This window comes from Tursiops truncatus, chromosome 9 (assembly GCF_011762595.2).
Source record: "Tursiops truncatus isolate mTurTru1 chromosome 9, mTurTru1.mat.Y, whole genome shotgun sequence".
Lineage (NCBI taxonomy): Eukaryota > Metazoa > Chordata > Mammalia > Artiodactyla > Delphinidae > Tursiops > Tursiops truncatus.
Genome location: NC_047042.1, coordinates 103,535,690 through 103,560,431, shown reverse-complemented (window position 1 = coordinate 103,560,431; position 24,742 = coordinate 103,535,690). Strand labels below are relative to the sequence as shown.

The 24,742-nt window shown below is 45.2% G+C and overlaps 1 long non-coding RNA gene across 1 annotated transcript in view; it reads left to right on the top strand.

Annotated features, from left to right (window-relative positions):
* The first annotated feature begins 7,803 nt into the window (after positions 1 to 7,803).
* Positions 7,804 to 24,742, top strand: part of LOC141279491 (uncharacterized) — a 203,178-nt gene continuing 186,239 nt past the window's right edge. Inside the window, exons 1-2 of the long non-coding RNA XR_012333764.1 lie at positions 7,804 to 7,820; positions 17,096 to 17,290. This is a non-coding gene — a long non-coding RNA (uncharacterized lncRNA). The remainder of the gene's footprint in view (positions 7,821 to 17,095; positions 17,291 to 24,742) is intronic.

Below are 24,742 nucleotides of genomic sequence, written 5' to 3'. Positions count from 1 at the left end.
ATTTCCTCTTCTGTGAAATCCCTGATCATGTCTTTTTCTATTTATTTAGTGTCATTTACCTTTACCTAGTCTGTTCATATGTAGTGCTTTATATATTCTGAATATAGGTCCCTTGTCAGTTAGATGTGTTGCTAATATCCCAGTTCGGGGCTTATTTTTCATTTCCTTTATATTCTTTTTTGACAAAGAGAAGCTCTTAATTTTAATGTAGCCAATTTATCAAGCTTTCTCTTTATAGTTAGTGCTTTTTGTCTTCTGTTTAGGAGAAATTTCTCTACCCTCGGATCATATTCACCTATACTGCCTTTGATTTACCTGGACCTGAGTTCTGTGTATGATGTAATGTAGAGATCCAGTCTGATATATATACATATTTTTTCACTAAAGACACTTAATTTTCCCAGGACCACTTAATAAATAGCTATCCTTTCTTCAGTGGTATACAGAACTGTCTCTGTTTTATATCAACTTTCCATATATACACGGGTTTAATTCTGTAATTTCTATTCTTTTCCATTGGTTTGTGGTCTATAGCTGTGCCACCACCTTAAATACTCTGGATACATGTGGAGTCACCTGGTACATCTGGTTGGGGCAGAACTCAGCATGATATTGAGTCTTTCTGTGCATAAACATAGTATCGCTCTGCATTTGTTTTGTAGTTCTTTTTAAATGCCTTTCAACAAAACTTTATAAAATGTCCCCATGCAGGTTTTACCCATCTGATGTCAGACCCATACCTTGTGATTTATAAAGGTTTTTTTTGCTATTTGAATGGTATTAAAATTTTTTGATTTTCTTTTCTGTCACTGTCAAGAAATGATATTGATTATTGTATATGGATTGTATGGTAAGCTATTTTGATAAACTCTATTTTCAGTAATTTGAATATTCTTTGGGTCTTCTGGACAGTTGTATCATCTGTAAATAATGAAATCCGTTCCTTTCCAATTCTCATGCCTTTAATTTCTTTTTCTTTTCTTACTATGCAAGCTATACCTCTTGTCCAATGTTGACTGTAAGAGACTGCGGTGTCATTGTCTCATTTGTGATAGGAAAAGAAATGCTTCTAATGTTTCACCACTAAAGTGAACTTTGATGCAGATTTTCGTAGATACTCCTTATCTGGACAAACATTCTCCCTCTATTCCTATTTTGTTAAGGGATTAGTGATCTGTTCCTTGAAAGTTTGATAAAAGTCACTTATAAAACCACTGGAGTATGGCATTCTTTTTGTGGGAAAAGCTGTTGATTTAATTTCATTAATTATTATAGAATGATTTAGGCTTTGCTTTATTTCTTGAGTCAGTTTGTTATATTTTTCAAGGAATTAAAAACTTTGTTCTAAGTTTTCAATTTTATAGGCATAAAGTTGTTCTTAACATTATCTTTATAATTCCTGAAGTGTCTCTCGTGATGTCCCTTTTTTCACTCCTGATATTGGCTATTTGTTCATCTTCTCTAAATCCTTGCTCAGGTCAGAAACTTATCAACTTCACTAATTACTTCAAAAAGCAAATTTTGGCCTTTGATCTTTTTTTTTTTTTTTGCGGTACGCAGGCCTCTCACTGTTGTGGCCTCTCCCGTTGCGGAGCACAGGCTCTGGACGCGCAGGCTCAGCGGCCATGGCTCAGGGGCCCAGCCGCTCCGCGGCATGTGGGATCCTCCCGGACCGGGGCATGAACCCGTGTCCCCTGCATCGGCAGGCGGACTCTCAACCACTGCACCACCAGGGAAGCCCTGATCTTCTTTATTGAATGTTTGTTTTTATGGCATTAATTTCAGCCCTTTATTATTTCTCTATGTTACCTCATTTATTTTCAGCTTTCTTCTTTTCTAACATATACATTTAAGGCTAAAGATTTTCCACTAATTACTGCTTTAGCTGAAGCCTACAAACTTGATACATAATATTTTCTTCATGAGTTTTTACTGCTACCTTTACCCCTAAGCTACTGAAACCTCTATACATGAATATTCTGTAGCTTACCTATTATCAGCCTGGGATACAAGGGAAAAGGTAGAATGTGTAATTTGTGTGCACGTGAGTCCTTTGATGGAGCATATGGCACTGAGGCACAGATGTTTTGTGGTTAGAAAGGAAGCTGGTAACTGTCCCGATTTTGCCTGAATGAAGGAGTAAGGTGAGGTATTGAACCCCACGTATCTGGTCGGTGTGTATAATCTTTTTGAAACTGCTGCAGAATTATCTATAAGAAGTATAATGCTAGATACAATCAATTTAACACATATTTATGAAATGTTGTCTATGTCAGGCACCACTTCCTTGAGCATTTTAAATTTTAGGGTACGAGGAGGAAAATATGTAGGCAGATAATGTTAGTTAAGCGTAGTAATGATTATGATAAAGGGATATAACGTGATTTGTGAGAACCCTGCTCAGTCCGAGGACATGTGCATTTGAGGAGGTCTGACACGGGAAAGATTTCCTGGGGCGATGCCTGAGCTGAACTTCGAACCTTATTTGGGCCACTGATTCAGAGCATACAGCACAGTTGGGAGGATGTCACCCCAGCCCTACAAGGCTACCATTCCACTAGGCAGCTGCTTCAGAAGAACGGAGAAGGGGGTAGGAGCAGTGAATTTCATGGACAGGAGCCGACTGCCACACGGTATTTGCCATCAGATGAGTTCCCTGGTCAGAAGCAGTGTTACATGGAATATCTGTTGATGAAAACAGTATTGCCTAATTCCATGGATGGCAATTTTGGCAAAAGCATTGTGGGGAGGGAAAGCAAATCTCTGTCTAGAGTACCTGTCTATTCCAGAGAGAAGACAGACCTACCTCTCCCATGATGGAAATGCTATCAGCCCGCTGTCAGGGGTCAACTGGTCTCCCTGGGGTCTGGTACCTCCCAAGGACTCAGCAATGGCCTCTGCTGCTGGCAATGTGGGACTCAGGGTGGCCACAGCCACAGCAGCCTCTGTGAGTGGACGTCCACGCTGCTGAGCCCAAGAATAACCTTCATTCTTGGTGCTGTAGCCCCTCTGTTCAAAAGTCCATGTGACACGGCCGTGGCGACTGGGAGAGAGGCTGTCGGACATTCACGAAACCCATCCAGTCCTTCTCTGATGAAGCTGCCGTTTGCTAAGCCTTCCCACGAGACACAGATACACTCACACTCTGTGTCCATTGGAGAGGTCTCTCCACGTGTTTCCTCACACCTTGTTGTCACCTTTCCAAGTGTATTCCTTCCAAATCTTTGACCATCCAGCCAAATGGATAGCCACTGCTTGGGAAAGCTCTGGCCATATTTCCTTCCGGGCAGAATGAACAACGAGATGCTTTACCTGAAGTTCTGCCTGCTAGGAGGATTTCCCTTGACCACTTCAGAGCAGCCTGTATGGGGCTGTAGGGCTCCAGCTGCCCAGTTTTGGGTGGTACCAGCCTATCGTACACGACCGTTCACACAAGAGGCCTGAGCTTTTCATTCCTAACTCAGCTGGTCACCGCATACTCTTCCCGAGGCCTCGGGTGTGGGATGAGATCCTGCAGCGCAGGTGCCGGGGGAGCTCAGCCACTTGCTCATGCAGCATACTTGTGCCCTCAGAATCTGCGTGGGTCTGATCTAACGCTTGTCTCTTCATCTTGATGATGGAGAGCTGCTATACAGGCCTGATTTTATGACAACATCCAGTGCGTGACGAAGAGGAAGAAAAAGAAAGGAGAAATGGAGAAAGGTAGAATTAAGAAGCTTGAAGGTTTTTCTTTACTATATCTTAATCAGACATTTGAGGATCCTATCGATAAGTTAAAACCAACAGATGCTCTTGAAAGCAAGCAATACACTATGTTTCCTGTCATTGAGTCCTGAAGATTTGACCTCAGATTTAAAAATCTCATCTATCCCTTGCCTTCCAACTTTCTCTCTGTCTTTACCAGGACCACTGCTGTGCAAAAAAGGTCAGTTCCTCTTTAAAGCAGTCGGACGATCTATCTAAAACGCAGACTTGGCCATGACACTCCCCACGTGAAGGATTTAATGGCTCTGCATATCATTCAGTAAATACCCACGCCAAGTGCCTGCCAGGTGCCGGTGCTGTGTGGGGCAGTGGGCTGCAGGATGCCCGGGATGATGACGGAGGTCCCTGCCATGTGCAGCTCACAGTTCAGCGCAAGGTGGGGTGGGGCCCGGGTGGGGCCCACCCAAGAGATAGGTAAGCCGATCGCCGTGCCCAGGGCCCATGCCAGACCTATGAAGAAGTAGCTGGTGTAAACTGGGAGGAGAAATCTCTGACATCCTGCTTCCTGACTCCAGCTTGTTTAAATCTCATCAGTGGCCTCGATGTAGAATTACAGTTACCAGAGGGGAAGGATGGGAGGAGGGATAGTTAGGGAGTTTGAGATTGGCAGTGTGTATTGGGTTGGCCAAAATGTTTGTTCTTTTTTTCCCATAAGATGGCTCTGGTAGCACTTCGTTGTCTTTAACGTCATTCAAAACAATTTTGTTAGATTATATGTGACAGCTGTCATATCAGTGTGCATTTAAAAAAGACTTATCAAAATTAGTGAATTTTTGTGTAGCCATTTTAATACTGAAGATGAAGAAAAAAAGCAACATTTTCAGCATATTACACTTTATTATTTCAAGAAAAGTAAAAACGCAATTGAAATGCAAAAAAAGATTTGTGCAGTGTATGGAGAAGGTGCTGTGACTGATCGAATGTGTCAAAAGTGGTTTGCAAAGTATCGTGCTGGAGATTTCTCCCTGGATGATGCTCCACAGCCTGGCAGACCAGCTGAAGTTGACAGTGATCAAATCGAGACATTAATTGAGAACAATCAACGTTATACCACACGGGAGATAGCCGACATAATCAAAATATTCAAATTAAGCACTGAAAATCATTTGTGCCAGCTGGGTTATGTTCATCGCTTTGATGTTTGGGTTCCACATAAGAGAAAAAAACTTTCTTGACTGTATTTCTACATGTGATTCTCTACTGAAATGTAACAAAAACATTCCATTGTTAAAACAAGTTGTGACGGGTGATGCAAAGTGGATACTGTACAATAATGTGGAACAGAAGAGATCGTGGGGCAAGCGAAATGAACCACCACCAACCACACCAAGGGCCGGTCTTCGTCCAGAGGTGATGTTGTGTATATGGTGGGACTGGAAGGGAGTCCTCTGTTATGAGCTCCTTCCAAACAATTAATTCCAACAAGTACTGCTCCCATTAGACCAACTGAAAGCAGCACTTGACGAAAAGCATCCAGAATTAGTCAACAGAAAATGCATCATCTTCCATCAGGATAACGCAAGATGGCATGTTTCTTTGATGACCAGGCAAAAACTGTTACAGCTTGGCTGGGAAGTTCTGATTCATCTGTCGTATTCACCAGACATTGCACCTTCAGATTTCCACTTACACACTTCTCTTAATGGAAAAAATTCCAATTCCCTGGAAGATTGTAAAAGGCACCTGGAACAGTTCTTTGCTCAAAAAGATAAAAAGTTTTGGGAAGATGGAATGAAGTTGCCTGAAAAATGGCAGAAGGTAGTGGAACAAAAGGGTGAATACATTGTTCAATAAAGTTCTTGGTGAAAATGTAAAATGTGTCTTTTATTTTACTTAAAAACCAAAGGCACTTTTTGGCCAACCCAATACACGTCTATGGCTCCCAGTTAACGCTGGATGAGAACAATGACAGCAAATCACACGTGGTCTAGGTGTTGGCCACTCTTTTAAGTTCAGGTTCAGCATCAAGACACACACGCCTGCACTGGCTGCCCTTCGTTGATCCCGCGCCCTGACAGCGTGATGCTGGGCGCGTGGGAGCCGTTTGTCAGGCTGCTTCGAAGGCACAATTGGCCACATACAGCACAGAGGTCACGAGCCTCGCGGACAGGCAGCGGTGGTGCCGCAGCTCTTGCGTTGCTTCTTTTTAGGCTGAGATCCAGCTGCAATGCTGTCAGAGCGAAGTCCCGTCCTTTCCTTACACCCGATTCTGGCAGGTCCTCTCTGAAGGTGCTGTCAGTCTTGGGTGTCTGTCCTAAAACGCCTTTGTAAGTCAGGTTTTGTTTTTCTGGGAACTTGTAATACAAACTATAAGTTACATTTGAATTCTAGGGTTAGTTAAGACAGCTCATTTAACTAATATTGTGGCAAAAATATTGAACATTTGCAATAAACCGGATAAAATACTCTGATCACGCCAGCGGCGACACCACTGAATAAGCAACAGGCTCCCCTTTTCTGTGAACCTGAATCCCCGGCTCCTTCACCACCCGGCAGCGTTGGACGTGGTGGGCTGCGGCCCTGTCTCTGGACCCACCTCCGCTGCTCTGCTCCCCACCTCGCTGGGCTCCTGGGCAGCGCTGCTAACTCCGAAAAGGCTGGGCCGCTCAGGTTCTGCCTTCCCGCCTCACGCCCTCTGACCCCTGCAGGGCAGGACCCCAGGTTGGGCCTCCACTCGGTCCCACCGGGGCCTCCACGCCCACCTACCAACGTGCATCCACCTTTGCCTCCGCACCCGCTGCCGGCGCCGTGCTGTCCTGCGGGGGACGCGGGGCGAGCGCTGACCTCATGGAAGCTGAGGTCGACCCGCCCCACCCCCGCTCCTGCCCCCAGCCTTCCTGTTCGAACTTTTGGAGGAACCTTTTGAAAATGCAAGTGTCATCTTGTCATGTTTGTGATTACACTCGTTGCCCTGAGGATGAAGGGCCAGGCCTGCTCTCAAGCCACCTGCCCAGGGCCCCTCCTGCTTTCTTGCGCTCTCGGATGTGGTCGTCCCGGCCCTCAGCACCTTGAACGCAGCAAAGTCCTGTCCAGGGCAGGTCCCTGCACGCACTGTTCTCTTTCCTCCGCCAGCCTGGCCGAGCATCAGTCACATGTCGCTTCCCCGGGACAGTCCTTCATCCCTCCAGGGTGGCCGCACCCCGGTAGTGGTCGTCAGCGGCACCCGGGGGACGCCGAGTTGAAGACTCGGGTGTCGTGCACCCACTGGTGCCCCAGCCCCGCGCTGGTGTGCGGGTGCGCCGCGCACACCTGCACACACCTGCGCCCCACATCTGCCTGTGCTCGGCGCACGAGGAGCTCCCAGCGTTTGCTCAGAGTGGGTTAATCCTGGGTTGCTCTAGGGCTCTAAAGACAAGGTGCAAGTGTGAGGCAGACGTTCGCTCCGAGTTCAAATGATTACCTGTGACTGCTAACGGGTTGGTTAAACGAGGGGAGATTACACCCGTGCGGGCCTCCTCCCGGGCCACCAGCCACAAGCCACCCGGAACCGCGGAAAAAAGCGGAACCGGCGACTTCACCGCCGCAGCCGCGGACGTGTGGGGACGTGTGGGGACGTGTGGGGCGTGACGTGGCGTGACGTGGCGTGACGTGGCGTGACGTGACGTGCGTGCCGTGCCGTGCCGTGGCGTGCCGTGCGTGACGTGGCGTGGCGTGACTGCGTGACGTGGCGTGGCGTGACTGCGTGACGTGGCGTGGCGTGACGTGCGTGACGTCCGCGGGCAGAGGCGGAGGCGGGGGCGTGGGCTTGGGGCCGGTCCCTGCAGTGCAAGGCGCTGTTCGTCTGTCGCCTGCCGGGTTCACGAGGCTGATTTCAGCCCCCCTCCTCGGTGTCCTCTTTGCTAAACGTCTCCGTCGTTCTCCGTGGCTGGTCCAAGTCCTCCTTCGAGTGACTTTCTCCTCCGAACGTTTTCGGAAGTCACCGCATATGACCGTTCATTTAGGATGTATTGTACTTTGAAAAATAACCTTAGTTTCAGAGGTCAGTATTTCGAATTGATCCTCACAGCCTTCTGCTTCCTTAAGTCCATCCGGCGGAGAAGAAGACGGTCCCTCAGGTGAGATGAATGACATCAGTGACAAACACGACAGGTGTTGTTTGGCGTTTCCCAAGAGCGGCCCTCGGGGGCGGGGGCGGCGGTGGCGGGGGGGCGGCTGTGGCGGGGGGGCGGCCGAGGGGCCTCTGGGAAGCCCTCCCCTCTCCCCTCCCCCGCCGCCCACACCGGGGGCTGGTTTGGGCTCAGGCTCTGCTTCTCCACTCGTGAGGGTGGCAGGGGCGGGGTGGCGTGGGGGACACTCTTGGGATGACATGTCATTGCAGATAATGGAGCTCAGATTATAGTCACGTACACGCACGAGTAGTTGGCCAACAGGCAGCTCTGGTGGCTCTACAAAGTAATCTGACCTCAGTATCCTGTGTTTGCGCTTTGCCGGAGGGATTTACATTCTCAAGGTCACGATCATTGGCTAGAACAGCGTCTGAAGCTCCAGACGTCGTAGTAAAACCTACAGAGGAAGGAAAGGAAGAAGGAAAAAGGAGACCCCTTTCCAGCTGCGTGAGGCCCCTCAGAGCTCGTCCCATCATGCACCTTCGGCCAGAATGTAGTCCCTGGTTTCCAGGGAGGGTGGAAGATGCAGTCCTTCGTTCCTGGGAGCAGAGTGCCCAGCAGAAATCAGGCTCTGTTAGCAGAGGAGATGATGGGCCGTGGGAGGGCGACCTGCTCTCCTAGCCACAGGCACCGTGATTGGACCTGCCTTTTTTGTGTCGCGGTGATCAGATCAAGGCTGCGGTTCCACAGTTGAAGGTGGCGGTGGGGAGGATGAAGGTAGAGGCAGCTGTGGCGTTTCACTGCCTTCAAGTCATCTGTTCCCAAGCAGCTTAGGAAACAAGGCGTCTTCACGTCCAACCCAATTTACACGGTTGTACACTGAGGGTGGGGGCCAACGGCCAAGGACACGTGAAGTTCCACGTGGCCCAGTCACTCTTTCCCATATTCACCACCTCAGGGCCTCGTGGGGACTGATGGTGGTGGTGAGGGCCAGACTTGGTGTCCCTGGGTACCCTGCCCAAGGGTCATCACATCATTCCCCATTGTCCCTTTATTTTCAGTAATTGAGAAAAACCTCCTCTTGCTGTGTGGACCAGGTAGATCAGAGACCAGCCTTCTGCTATTGATTTCAATTGGAGACACTAGCTCCTCCTGGTTTTTGCAAGTACTTTTGCTCAATAATTGGGTGCATAAAAAGACTGGAAACCTTGGAAAGGGTGAATTAACTTTTTAATAGACAGGCTCCTTTTTTTGCCCATTTTGAATTGGGGTTTTTGTTTGTTTTTGTTGTTGAGTTTTAGGGATTCTTTGTGTATTCTGGATATCAGTCCTTCATGAGACATATGATTTGCAAGTATTTTCTCCCGTCCCGTGGGCTGCTTTTCAACCCTGCTAGTAGTCTCCTCTGAGACACAGGAGTAACATGTGTTACCTTGAAGATTTAAACAAGTAGGAGCCTTTCTTGGAAATAAAGTTCGTTTGTAAAGTAGGATTTCCTCATTGGCTGGCTTCATGATGCATTCACAAATGAAGCTCAGACTTATAAACCCCGTAATCCACAAATTAGCAATAATGATGGGTAACACTGGGGAAATATTACTCACTACGCAGTGAAAAACACCAACAAAATTTACTTCCATCTTCAGTAATAAGGATAATGTTGGCATAGATTTATTTTTCTTAATGTTTCCTGGTTTAATGGTGCCATTGTACTCTGGAATCTAGTTAAAATGAGTCACCCCTTCAGAGACCAAGGGAACTCGTCTTTGCTCTGCAATGTCCCTTTCACCACTTCCTGGTGGGGTCAGTTGGGGATTCACTCCAAACAGGAGTTCTGCAGAGTCATGGGACAATTTGAGTCTATAACAGAGCTTCATCTTTTAATTACAGAAATGTTAAAGAAATAGTTGCTCAGGTAACAAAGATTGGCATTTCAGCTGCTATTTTCTGGAGCTATTAACTCAGAGACACCATTACTTAAATGTAATTTTTATTATTACAATTAAAGACTGATTTGATTTTATGAGATCATGCCTTTTTATTTTATGGAAGCTTTATAGTTAAATTCAATTCAAAAGATTACTCTGTATTTAAAGCAAAAGATTAGCAAGTACAGTATTAAAATTATACTATACTTCTTTTGCAAATCTGATACTAAAACTTCCACGCAGCTGATTACTTTGGTAGAGTCAAATGTTTCCTGATATAACTACGTAATAGCTAAAGAAAAACAACTTGGTATATTGTGATGTGAAATTCCAACAACTGCTGGCTTATTCAGTATGTCAAGTCTAATTAAGTTTATTGTCAGTTTTCTACAGAACATAAAAGGTGCTTTCCTTTCAGCTGATTCTCAGAGGAAGGAATTTCTTTGGATCAAAGTGAGCTTTCGTTGGTATTTTATTGTTTGCGCCGTGCAAAGTTGTAAAAATGGCGACCAGCACTCAAAATGCCAGCTTCTGGTCTTAACGTTTCACAAAGGGAAGAAGTTTAGGGGCTGAGGGAGGCGTGTGTGTACAGCTGAGATGCACACAGACATCACGTGGCTGCGAAGCCTAGCTTAAGACTTTGGAAGTTTCCCTGTGATTTTTGAAGGCTTTGTTTCTGATGGAGGAAAAGAATGCAAGAGTATTTGCACTAAATAGATGAAGCTGCTAGTAAACATGTCCCCTTTACATTAACTGATGTGGGGACACAGAAAGTGCTTTGTTGCTGTCAGCGGGATTTGTCTTAAGTCACAGGGACAGACAGTGAAGGAAAGCCCAAAGGACTTAATTCTAAAGAAGGAGAGGCATCACAGGGACCCTGTCCCAGAGGCTGGGACAAACAAGTGAAGTGCGGACCCTCTTCAAATCCCTAAATTGGAAAATCTGTGAAACGAGTCGAGACAGAATTAGAGTCTTCCTCCCATTTACTTTGGCTAAAAGCCTGCTCTTCTTTCTCTTACTTGCGTTTCTTGGGAGGGAAACCTGGTTTTTCCAAGATCGAATTAGCATAGGAGCAAATATCTCTCGGGAACGGGAGTCCTTTTCAAGGTCTGAGCACTTGTGATAAGTAAGTTCTGCTTGGTGAGTGGCTCACGGCACATCCCTGCGGCCCCAGCGGCCCCAGCGCCCCCAGCGCCCCGTGGCAATGGTTATAATCTCATTGTCAGCACCGTCGGACAGAGAGAGCTTGTCCAGCTCATGGACTGGGTCCAACGGGGGCCTGATGGGGGGTCTGATGGGGGCTGACGGGGGTCTGATGGGGGTCCAATAGGGGGGCTGATGGCACCTCTGAAAGAGGCCGTCCCTTTTTTTAAAAAAATTCTATTTAATTTTTGCATTAACTTTTAACTATACATCTTTGCATTATTATTATTATTATTATTATTTTTTTGCTGTACGCGGGCCTCTCACTGTTGTGCCCTCTCCCGTTGCGGAGCAACAGGCTCCGGACGCGCAGGCTCAGCGGCCATGGCTCACGGGCCCAGCCGCTCCGCGGCATGTGGGATCTTCCCGGACCGGGGCACGAACCCGTGTCCCCTGCATCGGCAGGTGGACTCTCAACCACTGTGCCACCAGGGAAGCCCTCTCCTTCGTATTTCTGGTTTCTGGACACTTAGCTCATTAATTTTTAATTTTATTTTCATCCATGCCCATAAGGCTAAATATTTTTCTTCAGGTACCACGTGAACCGTTTCCCTAAGATATCGATATGTATTACATTCATCTTCATTTGGTTCTAAATCTGTCATTTCTTTTCAAGTGACACCTGTTGGCCCAGATGTATTTCCGTCCTATCTCATTCAGCCGTGTGAGTGCAGCACTGCAGAGACTAAATGTTGGATTTAACTGTCGGGTCTTAAAACCTCTGTAGCTGTACTGCCTGGGTTCAGACACCAGCTGTTTTATTTATTAGCTCTTTGACAGTGGGAAAATTACATAATTCCTCCCTGACGGAGTTTCCTAAACTGGTCTATGTGTGTGGTGTGTGTGCATGTATGTGTATGTGTGTGTGATTTCCGTCTGCCCTGGTTAGGAACTGTCCATGCAGACTGTTTGCGTCTGGAGGCACAACGCAGGCGCAGAGGCTCCGGCCTGAGTGTGAAGGGGATCGCTCTGCTTGGATTTCCGGCTTCCTGCAGGCATTAGCATTCACACCCTGTACCTTCTTGTGCTGTTTCCACCAGTCCTGGCCCCCAAATCCCTGCAAGTAGGCCACAGTATTCAACCTCATCAGGGCACGATTTTTCTTTTTTTAAGTAAATGACATCCCTTCAACCAGCCTGGAGCAAATGAGTCTCGATTTAAAAAAGAATACTTCCTATGGTTCATTTAATCTGTACTTTCCCCAGGGAAGCATCCTCCTCCTCCTCTGCACCCAGGTGTGACTTGCCACCTCCTTTGTGTCATTGCCAACAGGCACGTCATCTTTTTTTTTTAAGTAAATTAATTTATTTACTTATTTATTTTTGGCTGCATTGGGTCTTCGTTGCTGCGCTCGGGCTTTCTCTAGCTGCAGCGAGCAGGGGCTACTCTTTGTTGCGGTGCGCAAGCTTCTTATTGAGTGGCTTCTCTTTTCGCAGAGCACGGGCTGTAGGCGCAGGGCTCAGTAGTTGTGGCACACTGGCTCAGTAGTTGTGGCTCGCGGGCTCTAGAGCGCAGGCTCAGTAGTTGTGGTGCATGGGCTTAGTTGCTCCGCCGCATGTGGGATCTTCCCGGACCAGGGTTCGAACACGTGTCCCCTGCACTGGTGGGCAGATTCTTTTTTAATTAATTAATTAATTAATTTAACACCTTTATTGGAGTATCATTGCTTTACAATGGTGTGTTAGTTTCTGCTTTATAACAAAGTGAATCAGTTGTATATATACATATGTTCCCATATCTCTTCCCTCTTGCGTCTCCCTCCCTCCCACCCTCCCTATCCCACCCCTCTAGGTGGTCACAAAGCACAGAGCTGATCTCCCTGTGCTATGCGGCTGCTTCCCACTAGCTACCTATTTTACATTTGGTAGTGTATATATGTCCATGGCAGGTGGATTCTTAACCACTGCGCCACCAAGGAAGTCCCAGCACGTTGTCTTATTCGAGGAGGTTGACAGCTGGAAGTTGAAGCTGGTGGCCATTTCCCCCCTTGCTGGGCAGTGCAGGGTTATCCTGTTTATGGGCTTTGTCTACTATAACTTTTCACATGTGTAATTTGTCTAATAGTCTAATAATTCCAGTGCCCACATCCAGGGACCCTTTTCATGCCATCCCTCTGCTTTCTTTCATATGTTGATTAAAAAAAATCCATCAAGGACCAGCCAATTTTTGTGGCATAATTAAGTTCTTAAGGTATCTCAGGGATTCTTTGGGAAGAAATGGATAACTATGTAGAATATATCTGCGAAGGTATTGAACAGTCTCAAGAAAAGTGTTATTGGGGCACCTGAAGTTATTGAAATTCTCTTCTGTTTTGTTGAATTTCATAAAATGCTTAAATTATAAAAACGAAGCAAGTATCTTGCACTTTTGGCCGACTGCCTGGAATTGTTTTAAATTGGATCTTATAAATATTCCATAAAGTCCTATGTAATGGGACTGCTTTTTCCTGGCAGTCAGCCTTTGTGGATGGCATCTTAAACATTTATGCCATTTTTGCAAAACTTGACAAAAACATCTTAGGCATTAGTAGTTTTATTAATAAATTACTCAGCACTAAAACTATGTATTGTTTAAGAAAACTATTGGAACCAATGACTCTGCTGTTTCACTTTTGTCACTTGGCAAGCCGATAGCCTACAAAATATCAATTTAGCTCTGCATCTCAAAGGGAGCGTTGAAAAAATACCCAGTGCAACAGTGCAGTGTTATCTTCCCATTAAGGAGAGGCAACCAATAAAACAAGGTCATTGGTTTCATTTGAAGAGCTCATCACATCCTGACAGTCCTATTTGAGCATTTGGAATTAGATAGCCCTCCGAGGCAGGTTCCAATCGGGACTAACCTCACAACACCAAAGTAGGGTGCATTAGTGCTGTGAATTGGTTGATTTACAATGTTGTGTTAGTTTCAGGAGTGCAGCACAGTGATTCAGTTAATATGTGTATATATTCTTTCTATATGTATGTATTCTTTTTCAGATTCTTTTCCCTTATAAGTTATTACAAAATATTCCCTGTGCTATACAGTAGGTCCTTGTTGGTTATCTGTTTTATATGTAGCCGTGTGTGTGTTAATCCCAAACTCCTAATTTATCCCTCCCCCTCCCCTTTCCCCTTTGGTAAAACCATAAGTTTGTTTTCTGTGTCTGTGAGTTTCTTTCTTAAGCTCTTTTTTTTTTTTTTTTTTTTTTTTTTTTAAATTTTTTTTATATTTTAAATAAATTTATTTATTTTTGGCTGCGTTGGGTCTTCGTTGCTGCACGCGGGCTCTCTCTAGTTGCAGCGAGCGGGAGCCACTCCCCGTTGCGGTGCGCGGGCCTCTCATCGCGGTGGCCTCTCTTGTTGTGGAGCACAGGCTCTAGGTGTGTGGGCTTCAGTAGTTGTGGCTCACGGGCTCCAGAGCACAGGCTCAGCAGTCGTGGAGCACGGACCCAATTGCTCTGCAGCATGTGGGATCCTCCCGGACCAGGGCTCGAACCCGTGTCCCCTACATTGGCAGGCAGATTCCCAACCACTGCGCCACCAGGGAAGCCCCCTTAAGCTCTTTTTAAAAGTAGTGGCAGCCGCATAGCACAGGGAGATCAGCTTGGTGCTTTGTGACCGCCTGGAGGGTGGGAGGGAGGGAGACGCAAGAGGGAAGAGATATGGGGATATATGTATATGTATAGCTGATTCACTTTGTTATAAAGCAGAAACTAACACACCATTGTAAAGCAATTATACTCCAAGAAAGGTGTAAAAAAATAAATAAATAAAAATAGTGGTAGAAATCACATCCTCAAATTGCAGAATATTCTATATTTTAATACATTGGAAGATGTCAAACCATTAGGACATCGATTTATGCTTCCAGATTAACTTCTTCTGGGAAGGCTTTAAACTGAAGACTGTCCTCCACTGGGAGGCATCTCTTATAACTCTGTAACTCTATCATTAATTCTAAAAGTTCATCTCTTAGGTGATCTCTTTTTCTTCTTTTTTAAAAAAATTCAGGCTTGTGATACCTATTCACATCAAATTCTGTAGAAGATTGTGCTACCCAAGCCTGTGTAAATACGTTTGTACTGTGTACTGGCTCCATGAAATGTGGGGCAAACTTTGGGGTGTTGATTTGGACATGACCTAGGAAGAGTCTGTCCACCCGTGGTGTAATACCAAGTGGGTCGGCATCTTGGAGTCATGCTCTTGTATTTTAGGTTAGTGTAGTATGTGTTGTAAGTCTGGGCCTTCTTCTCTTATTTTTATAGTTTCCTGCTCATCTTCCTTCAAACTTCTGGATCAGTTTGATTGAAGAGTAGCCTGCAACTGCAACGTACAAAATGTTAAAAACCTGCTGCTTTTTCAGATGTGTTGGGTGCTGTGCAAGCAAAACAAAATACAGGAGTAAACTGAGGCAGAGCCTGAAAAACTTGCTAATGTAACAGTAACACCGATGTCACATCTCATCAGAATTCATTATTATGTTCATTGATTTACTGTATGACAGGACATGAATATGTTTGTGTGTTATAAAAGTCCAATATACTATCGCAGTTATTCGTTTTGTTTATTGAGGTTCCGTGTACATTTTTTTTTTCCAGAAGGGGGGTGGCAAGAGCATGATGTGAGCTGAGAGAGATTTGAATTGAATTTTGGCCCTGAAAAGTACTAGACTTAGGACAAGGGCCAAATTCCCTAACCTCTCTGAGACCCAGTTTCTCTGTGGATCAAATATGGATGGCACCTACTTCACAGGTCTGTCATGAGGAGTCCATGAAGTAACGCATGTACCATCGAGTATAGTGCAGAGTTCAGTGACAGATGCTACACAGGACTCTTGGTCCTGTGGTGATGTGATAATAGGAGTCTTGGCTTTAAACCAGTAAGACCAAGAGTCAAGAATTCAGGATAAATGAGTGGAGAACTTTGAAAGTTGTCTCCTTGTCAAGAAACATGGTGCTTATGAAAACCTAAGTAAGTTTAAATGTGGTGTGGAATGGGCTGTTTTGATGTTCGTTGTGTTTACAGTTGATAAACAAGAATTAGCATTTGGCTTTCAAATTATAAAACAGTGTTAACGAAGGCAGTGGGAACTTATCGTGCTGTATTTTGTGGTGTCTGTGTGCAGACGCACATACAGTCTGGAGCTGCACAGTAGAGTTGTGTACATTTAGGAATTATTGTTTTATTTTCATCAATTTAGAATTCAAGAATTGTGAATTTGGAAAGAATATTAGAGATTATTTAGAGTATGTGAGCTCACTTTAATGATGATTCAAATGAGGCTAGAGGTGTGAAGAAACTGGTGTAGACTAATTATCAGCTAATCATCAGGAGATTAGCCTGGGAGCCTGCATTTCCTGATGCTTGGGCCGGTGCCTGTGCCACCATCTTTGCCTGGTGACCACTCCAGGCTGGGCTGTTGGGATGGTCTGGTTCCAAACATCCAGCTCCATCTTCAGACTGGGTGTTAAATAGCATGCCAGGTTGTGAATGTCATAACTTTGGAAAGGTTAGGATCCCTGACGTAGGATTACTTTGAAGACTTTCGTTCACAGGGCGTACCGTTCTCTGTTAGACAGTGATTAGATCGTGATTTTCTGGCTTTAATTGATGGCCTATGATCCAAATGTTATACAATCCCATTTTCTATCCTCTCTTAGCACATCAATTATACTTACCTCTAAACTTTTCTCTAGTGGTTGCCGGACAGTTTGCCACATACATTTGCCACTAATCTAAGTTCACTTTCAGGTAACACTACACTGCTTAAGGAGGGGGGGCAGGTAGCTTTTAAATTAACTAAGTGTCCTGATACCCTGATGCCTCCTGCCCAGCCCTTATAGCACTGCATTCCTCCATATACTGCCGTCACCTGATACATTGTTACTCTGATGACTTTGAACAAAACTTATCTGTGACATCAATTAAGAATAAGAAAGAAATGATTTTACTTTCCTTCATTTATCCCTTCTCTGATGCTCTGCCTTTCTGTAAGTAGACTCTGACTTCTGCAGTGTTCCTCAGGTGAGAACGGAAGGCCAGAGAGGGCTGGGTGGGGCTCACCCTCCCCCAGGTGGGATACGGTTTTCCCCTGCAGAGTAGGCCTTTGTATCGGCCAGCGCTCTGGGTGTCGTTACGTGATGATTCATTCCTTTCCCCTTCTCTCTGCCAGAAACAGAGGAGGATTTTTCTTGGATCGTCACCTGAGAATCTGGGGCTGTCCCTGGAGGTACAACCCATGACAGTGTGGGGTCCCCCCGGGACTGTGGCCCCAGGAATCTCTCCAGTGAGTTCACCTGTAGCCCCGGCATCGACACCACCATTTCCGTGTCCGCACCAGTTAACAGCTGCAGCGCTTGTGCTCCAGGTAGGTTGATCTTGCTGTGATTTCCTTGACTCTTCTGTCTCCAGTTTTCTGGGCAGTGGTTTTGCCCTGTGACTCAATTTTCTGATAGATCCAAGAAAGGTAACTGATTTTCCGTTTGTTCAACTTCTTTCTTGCTGTCAGGACAGGAGGGGCAGCTTCTAAGCTCTTTACTCATTGGAGTAATAACTGACTGAGTGGTGAGGAATTGTTTTAAAGTCCTTTATCTTTGTCTCTTGTCTCATCCATTTAAATAATTTTTCTGTTAAAATATCTTACAGACATTTAAAACCAGGAAGTTTGTGTAGGATATTCCAAATATTACCATTTTTAAATGAATTTTGTTTTGCAAAAAGGGGGTTAATGTTATTTTTCTATAGAACACCACCAAATCATTCCTATTCTGGGGACATCACTTCAGAATGTAATTCTGCACAGTAAGGCTTTATGCACAAAGATGCATATATTGCAGCAATACGTGTGCAGCGTCTATGAAGTTACTATCTAAAGCATTTGTCATTTACCTTCGCTAAATCTGCCCTATATTATTTGTCTTGTCTACCCAGCTAGATGTGTACACTCCTTGGGGACAGGGGTGCTGTGTTATATTCCTCCAAATGCGCCTTCCCCACCCTTGAAACTTGGCACACTTGTGTTTTTCAGTCAACAGAGGTTAGCGTGCTGGGCACTGGGCAGTGATACGATGAGCAAAAGGAAGTGGCTCTTACCCCGTGGGGCCTGGGTTACGGTGCAGGAGACGGAGCTCACCGGGAACTGTGCAGGTGCTTTTAGTTGAGCTGAGATAAGCCCTTGAAGGAAAACACTGTTTGTGACTTCGTACGGCACCGAGTGACTCACGTGGCGTAGGTGCGCAGGGTCTGTTGGTTTATGCCGAGTAAGCTGTGTCTGAGGACGTGTTTACTTGTGGAGGAAGCACGAAGTTCACATTTGTCTATGAAGCAGGTGACAGTTTTCAGAAACAAAGCTCCCATCTCCTTCCCAGAGGGCATTGTGGTCAGTGCACGAGACCCTGATGTCCCCGACACACCGCTGCAGAATTTGACTTGCACTTTGTAAACTCCATCAGAAGCACGCCGTGGGCTCAGTGTGGTTTCTGTTAGCGTTTTAGGGGCTGTGTGCTTGGGTTCCATTTATGCTTCCAAAAAACCACCCTCACGGTAAGTCATCCCCGGGCAGCAGAAGCAGGCGCTCGGCCGGGGCGGTATCGAGTGTGGTCATGACTCCATGGTTTGCGCCTGTGACTCTTGTCATTTGTGTTTCACTGCAACTGTTCCAGATTGAAGAAACAGGGATCTGCAGGTTTCGAAAAGTCAAAAGAAAAATCACGACGTTTTACTTCGTTGTATTTCTGATTTTCGGAATTGTGCATAAAAATTAATGTAACCATTGCACATTTTGACTGTTAACCTTTTCAGTTTCTTACATCAGTGACCAGACTTGCTAAAAGAGAAGTTTATGAAAGCTGGGGGGCCTGAGTTAGGCAGGTGGCTTCTTGATGCAGAGGCGGTGGTGGGGAACACTGCTTGGATGCCGAATGTGTCTGTGTTGCAGAATCTCTCCAGGCCGGGGTCCCCGCTCTGGCCCCCATGGTGCGTGGGCTTCCCTGTCACAGTGCTCACACGGGGAGTAGCTGTGACCACTTACCCTGTAACTTACTCATTGGATTGAAACCTCTTAAAGGGGGAATCACATCTTCCTTGTGTACTGTTGTATCTCAGCACAATACCGGTGGCTTAGCAGGTCTCTAGAAATATTTGTTGAACAAATCAAATAGTGTTTAACAGCTATTACATGCCTACTATATGTTCAATAGTGAGAATAATGAAAAATAAACTCTAGGTTAACCATTTCATTGGTGGAGATAAAATACATAAAATAGTGATGTACCAATACGGGTCTATACTTAGTTAAATACCAACTATGTGAAGTGACAGTAAGTTCAACAAGATTTCGGAGAAGAAGGTGTTTAATGTGCGTCCTTGTGGTCAAAGTCAGTTTCGTGGAAAAGGAGCTTGAAGACCGTCGACGGTGAAGAGGTGAAATCAAGATGACATGGCCGGCGTGTATGTAGCGGGGGTGTTTGAGCTGTAACCTTAGATGAGGGGGTCTTTCGGGATATTTCTCGGAGTGGTGGAGCTACAGAATCAAAGTAGTACCTTTAGGAAGGTTGCTCCGTTATCCGTACCTACGTGGAGGGACCTGTTGGGAAGCAGTGAGAGGCTGGGGGTGACCGGAACAGAGGGACGCAGGGATGGAAGAGGCTCGTTGAGGTGGAGCAGGAATCTCAGACTGACGTGACGGGGGCTTCTTGGGCGCCAGCAGGTCCCGGGGCTCCTGAGGAAACAGGGAGGCTGGGAAGGAGTGGTGGCCGGAGACCCACATCGGGGCTGGAACGCGCCGACGCCGACGTGGAGTCACGAAGGGGCAAAAGCGGACTAGTTCAGTGTGACGTGCGGGAAGCGAGGAGGATTTCCTGACAGGAGGGTGGGAGGGCGATCAGGTTAAATCCTGCGGAGACCTGTCAGGAGGGAAGAGTGCAACGTGGGGTGGAATTCTGCAGGAGGAAACATCGCTCACCTCAAAGAGCCGGGGGTGTCCGGCGAGAGGCGGGGGAGGAGTGCAGCCTCCGAAGGGGTGAGGTCAGACGCCCTTCCTTGTCACGCCCACGGGAGAGCCCTGTGGACGACGCAGACCTTGAATTTCAGGAAACACAGACCGAAAAGGGAAAAAAAGCGTGAGTAGGCGCCATCAGTGTCTACATGGCCCCTCGATGTTTCTTACCTGAAGGAGCGGCGTGGGGGCGGCCCTCCCTGCCTCGACTTGTGCCTGGACTTCCTGAGCAGTGGGAAGAAAGAAGTCAGAAGCGAATCGGGCCTGAGCTGCTGGGCGGGACCAGGAGTGGCGCCTCCCCGTGGTCCTCCCAGGAGGGAGCCTCCTTCGTCCTCCGTGTCCTCCGTCCTCCCCCCGCCTCTCCCACCCTCCTTTTCCTGCTCACCTTCACTGTTTCCTCACTGTTGGTTGACTTGACACTTGAACCTAATTTTTATGTGACAGCCATGTCTTCGGAGGATAGAAGAGACGGCGATAAAGGCTTTTAAACGTATGGCAAATGTACGAAACTTCTGGAATCCAAAGTTAAAGAAAGCCAGTATATGTGATATTTGTAGGGGTAGGAAAATGAGCATATAAAGTAATTGGGAAGAAGTGACGAGGAACAAAGAAAAAAGTGACAACAAAGTGAGGCGTATGGAAGCCGTCAGTCTGAACAAATGCGTGAATCTTTTTCTCTGCCAAACGGGCACGAGCACCGGCAGCTGGTCACGTTCTGGTGGAACTCGTTCTGCGCTTGCTTCATGTGCGAGGACAGATCCATGGTGAAAACTTCCGTTTGGCTCCTCATGGAGGACAGGTATAGTCAGCCCCAGGCTTCCTTTGTAACTAATTTCAATAGAGAGAGGCTTGTGAGGGCGGGCTGCTGTTCTCCGCGGAGCACACATGGGAGAATGTTTTCAGCATCCTGAAATTCTGAAAAACCTAGCGGCAGTTCAGTGAGTGGGGCCCTCGCCTCTTCAGCCATTTGCGAGATTGCCGCCTCGATTACAGACGGGTTTTCTTCTTCGCTTTTTTTAAATCTGAGGTTTTGTTTGTTTTTCTTCATGTTCCTCTGGTTGTGTTGGCTTTTTGTGTATGTGTGTGTGTTCCAAATTGCCATGGACTGAACCCTGATGAAAAGACTTACGGCCCTATTTGGTAAAAGAGAAACAAACCCCCAAAATAAAAAAACAAAAACAAACAATTGAACAACTCCTCTGTTTTTTAATGCTCTGCAATTTTAGCACCATTTCCTTTTTTTTTTTGCGGTACGCGGGTGTCTCACTGCTGTGGCCTCTCCTGTCGCGGAGCACAGGCTCCGGACGCGCAGGCTCAGCGGCCATGGCTCACGGGCCCAGCCGCTCCGTGACATGTGGGATCTTCCCGGACGGGGGCACAAACCCGTGTCCCCTGCATCGGCAGGCGGACTCTCAACCACTGCGCCACCAGGGAAGCCCAGCACCATTTCCTTTTACAAGACGTAAGTAGTCCTGTGAAACTTTTGGCAATGACAAGGCTGATCATTACAGCCACGTTGAGTAGCGATTTTATTTTATTTTATTAATTATTTTTTTGAAAAAATTAACATTATTATTATTATTTCTTTTTTAAAAACATCTTTATTGGAGTACAATTGCTTTAAAGTGTTGTGTTAGTTTCTGCTGTATAACAAAGTGAATCAGCTATATGTGTACCTATATCCCCATATCCCCTCCCTCTTGCGTCTCCCTCCCACCCTCCCTATCCCACCCCTCTAGGTGGTCACAAAGCACGGAGCTGATCTCCCTGTGCTATGTGGCTGCTTCCCACTAGCTATCTATTTTACATTTGGTAGTGTATATATGTCCATGCCTCTCTCTCGCTTCGTCCCAGCTTACCCTTCCCCCTCCCCGTGTCCTCAAGTCCATTCTCTACGTCTGCGTCTTTATTCCGGTCCTGCCCCTGGGTTCGTGAGAACCATTTTTTTTTTTTTAGATTCCATGTATATGTGTTAGCACACGGTACTTGTTTTTCTCTTTCTGACTTCACTCTGTATGACAGACTCTAGGTCCATCCACCTCACTACAAATAAATCAATTTCATTTTCTTTTTATGGCTGAGTAATATTCCGTTGTATATATGGGCCACATCTTTATCCATTCATCTGTCATGGACACTTAGGTTGCTTCCATCTCCGGGCTATTGTAAATAGAGCTGCAATGAATATTGTGGTACATGAGTCTTTTTGAATTACAGTTTTCTCAGGGTATATGCCCAGTAGTGGGATTGCTGGGTCATATGGTAGTTCTGTTTTTAGTTTTTTAAGGAACCTCCATACTGTTCTCCATAGTGGCTGTATCAATTTACATTCCCACCAGCAATGCAAGAGGGTTCCCTTTTCTCCACACCCTCTCCAGCATTTATTGTTTGTAGATTTTTTGACAATGGCCATTCTGACCGGTGTGAGGTGATACCTCATTGTAGTTTTGATTTGCATTTCTCTAATGATTAGTGATGTTGAGCATCCTTTCATGTGTTTGTTGGCAATCTGTGTATCTCTTTGGAGAAATGTCTATTTAGGTCTTCTGCCGATTTTTGGATTGGGTTGTTTGTTTTTTTGATATTGAGCTGCATGAGCTGCTTATATATTTTGGAGATTAATCCTTTGTCAGTTGCTTTGTTTGCAAATATTTTCTCCCATTCTGAAGGTTGTCTTTTCGTCTTGTTTATGATTTCCTTTGCTGTGCAAAAGCTTTGAAGTTTCATTAGGTCCCATTTGTTTATTTTTGTTTTTATTTGCATTTCTCTAGGAGGTGGGTCAAAAAGGATCTTGCTGTGATTTATGTCATAGAGTGCTCTGCCTATGTTTTCCACTGAGAGTTTGATAGTGTCTGCCTTACATTTAGGTCTTTAATCCATTTTGAGCTTATTTTTGTGTATGGTGTTAGGGAATGTTCTAATTTCATTCTTTTACACGTAGCTGTTCATTTTTCCCAGCACCACTTATTGAAGAGGCTGTCTTTTCTCCATTGTATATTCGTGCCTCCTTTATCAAAGATAAGGTGACCATATGTGCATGGGTTTATCTCTGGGCTTTCTATCCTGTTCCATTGGTCTATATTTCTGTTTTTTTGCCAGTACCATACTGTCATGGTTACTGTATCTTTGCAGTGTAATCTGAAGTCAGGGAGCCTGATTCCTCCAGCTGTGTTTATTTTTCTCAGGATTGCTTTGGCTATTCGGAGTCTTTTGTGTTTCCATACAAGCTGTGAAATTTTTTGTTCTAGTTCTGTGAAAATTGCTGTTGGTAGACTGATAGGGATTGCATTGAATCTGTAGATTGCTTTGGGTAGTAGAGTCATTTTCAAAATATTGATTCTTCCAATACAAGAACTTGATATATCTCTCCCATCTGTTTGTATCATCTTTAATGTCTTTCATCAGTGTCTTATAGTTTTCTGCATACAGGTCTTTTGTCTCCTTAGGTTGGTTTATTCCTAGGTATTTTATTCTTTTTGTTGCAGTGGTAAATGGGAGTGTTTCCTTAATTTCTCTTTCAGATTTTTCATCATTAGTGTATAGGAATGTCAGAGATTTCTGTGCATTAATTTTGTATCCTGCTACTTTACCAAATTAATTGATTAGCTCTAGTAGTTTTCTGGTGGCATCTTCAGGATTCTCTATGTATAGTATCATGTCATCTGCAGACAGTGACAGTTTTACTTTTTCTTTCTGATTTGGATTCCTTTTATTTCTTTTTCTTCTCCGATTGCTGTGTATAAAACTTCCAAAACTATGTTGAATAACAGTGGTGAGAGTGGACAACCTTGTCTTGTTCCTGATCTTAGTGGAAATGGTTTCTGTTTTTCACCATTGAGAACGATATTGGCTGTGGGTTTGTCGTATATGGCCTTTATTATGTTGAGGAAAGTTTCCTCTATGCGTACTTTCTGGAGGGCTTTTATCATAAATGGATGTTGAATTTTGTCGAAAGCTTTTTCTGCATCTGTTGAGATGATCATATGGTTTTTCTCCTTCAGGGTGTTAATATGGTGTATCACGTTGATTGATTTGTGTATATTGAAGAAGGCTTGCATTCCTGGGATACACCCCACTTGATCATAGTGTATGATCCGTTTAATGTGCTGTTGGATTCTGTTTGCTAGTATTTTGTTGAGGATTTTTGCATCTATGTTCATCAGTGATATTGGCCTGTAGTTTTCTTTCTTTGTGACATCGTTGTCTGGTTTTGGTATCAGGGTGATGGTGGCCTCGTAGAATGAGTTTGGGAGTGTTCCTCCCTCTGCTCTATTTTGGAAGAGTTTGAGAAGGACAGGTGTTAGCTCTTCTCTAAACGTTTGATAGAATTCTCCTGTGAAGCCATCTGGTCCTGGACTTTTGTTTGTTGGAAGATTTTTAATCACAGTTTCAATTTCAGTGCTTGTGATTGGTCTGTTCATATTTTCTATTTCTTCCTGATTCAGTCTTGGCAGGTTGTGCATTTCTAAGAATTTGTCCATTTCTTCCAGGTTGTCCATTTTATTGGCATAGAGTTGCTTGTAGTAATCTCTCATGATCTTTTGTATTTCTGCAGTGTCAGTTGTTACTTCTCCTTTTTCATTTCTAATTCTGTTGATTTGAGTCTTCTCCCTTTTTTTCTTGATGAGTCTGGCTAATGGTTTATCAATTTTGTTTCATAATTATCCTATGAGTGTGAGGCTGTGACCCTGAACTGTGCCTTAATAGTTAGTTATAGTTTCTGACGTAGTTGAATCATTGAGCCAGATCTTGCTCGGCCAGCAGACAGCTAACAGCACGCACAGAAGGGCTGAAATGCAAAGCCATGGTGGTGAAGCCCCGTGG